General features: G+C 32.4%; 1 pseudogene across 1 annotated transcript in view; it reads right to left on the bottom strand.

Annotated features, from left to right (window-relative positions):
- Nucleotides 1-2,134, bottom strand: part of LOC101295032 — a 17,805-nt pseudogene that overhangs the window by 8,552 nt on the left and 7,119 nt on the right. The window lies entirely within an intron of this gene.

The following is a 2,134-nucleotide window of genomic DNA, read 5'->3' as shown; positions in this document are numbered from 1 at the left end:
TTCACTTTCATGACACAAAGAAATGAAGATTCAATGCAGAACCTCAATTTATTACTATCAATATAATAAACTAATTGAGCTGACATCAATACTTATATCTAATTTAACTCTTTATTAGACTAACACAAACTTTATAAAAGCAAAATTGGAACATAAATCAGATAGAAAAAAGAACAGAGTTCTAACAATACTCATCTTTACTGCACCCTTGTCACCAATCTGTCAAAGCTCTTGTCTTTGCTTGAGCCACACAGCTTCCCCAAAAGTACCAACCTGAGTATACAAACACGAATAACATTTATGGGAATATTTAAAAACCTAATTAAAAATTTTCTGATACCCCAAGAATCTACACACCGCGAGCCTTGAGAACACACCATATCTAGCTGCCAGTAAAACTCTACACCTGAGCAATTCCATAGGAATCATGAAGGAAAACACCAATTTTAGATGCTAAAATTAATAAGTATTTTAGCAATTCCATAAGAAATTTTAAATATTTTACTCCACATATTCTTTCTCACAAACTCACCTTGATCTAACACAAAGGATTGAAACCATCAAGATTGTAATTGGTTTTGTTAAATAAAAAATCAGTGAGCCGCAAGCAACTTCAATGCTAAAATATGGTGATCTAAATTACATAGTTTTAGATAACAATGAGAAAGGAATAAAATGTTACTCTAAATTTAGTCAACGCACCTTTACCAAAAGAAAATTCACAGAAGCAATTGAGAGGATAAATATGACACTTCCAGACAGAAACAAATGTGCATTTCTCATGAGCTTGCTTTGGTCTGCTTCGATAATCCTCCAGCTCATGCTGCCAGGCTTTCCTGGATGATTTGAGTTCTGTTTCTAAGGCCAGAAAAACTGGCAATTGCTTTAGCATTTAGTTTCTTTTTTCCTTTTTGCTGTGCCTTTTAGGCACCTCTTGCAACCAAAAGAAAAAAATAAATAAATACATGAACTCAGAGAAATTCCACCTCCTCAGAAGTAAAGTACTATTACAACTGTAAAACATATCAGGCTTCATGCAGATAGGATAGGTATGTCAAGGAAATCAAAAGCCAAAAATGGATAACCCGTTGGCTTTCAAATGAAAATATGCCCTCAAAATGAGCTACTGACGTAAATATTGCGAAAACAATGGTAAGAACATGTAAATTTCCTCACAAGTTTCTCCATGGAGAATTGGACGCATCCGGGGAAAAACAAAAGGGTATATAAGAAAGATAATACTTGTTCAGAGTTTTTACCCGTTTAGTACGTGATTGATGGTATGCATGTCACTTTGATGCAGTAGACAACATACGGACAAGAAACATTTTTGAATCCCGAACTCAGAGCAAGGCTTTTTTAAAAACAGAGACAGGAAGATGACCAACACACAAACAAAAAATCATAATCAATTTCAAATTGAAATGCACCAACCTTGCAATCAGTTTATCATTTACTATATCATTGAGCATGTCTTTTACAATTGATTCATTCTCCTAATGGTTCAAAAAATCATAGTCGAGCTCAATCTTCGATAGTGCTTGTCTTTGTATGTTTAATTGCTGTTGCGCAGAAATGAAACTGTTTAGCTCATAATCAAAGCGATATAAACTTTTTCATGATCATAATTAGGAAAATTCACATGCGAAGATTAAATGGCTAGTATTTAATCAGCTAAGTGTAGGCATTGTTTTTTTAAGAGAAAAAAAAAACAAAAATGAAACAGAACCATAGTTTCCTCCCAGCTGTGCAAACTTTCATTTAAATCTGCAGACTTAAAAAGTTTAATAAAACTTATTTAACTTAAAAAGATAATTAGCCAGGAAAAAGCATTTAATACCATAGGATAACAATGCCTACACTTGTACCTTTAGAAGTGGAACCAATTTAAACTCCATGAGATTTTAATCATTCATTTGTACCTTTTTGCAAAACAATAAAAAAAAAAACAAACAATTCATTATCAGAATAAGGAAAATACAAATATCAAGATCAACTGGTTAATATTTTTACTCAAGCTACCTAAATTTTCTTCCAAGTAGGCATAAGAGGGCAAATAATTAAATGAGTTCTGTGGAGATCTTTTGATAATATGAGGTTTATATTTTTTGCAAGAATTTGTAATCTATTAAAG

The sequence above is a fragment of the Fragaria vesca genome, linkage group LG3 (assembly GCF_000184155.1).
Source record: "Fragaria vesca subsp. vesca linkage group LG3, FraVesHawaii_1.0, whole genome shotgun sequence".
Lineage (NCBI taxonomy): Eukaryota > Viridiplantae > Streptophyta > Magnoliopsida > Rosales > Rosaceae > Fragaria > Fragaria vesca.
This window is presented reverse-complemented; position numbering and strand designations above follow the sequence as displayed.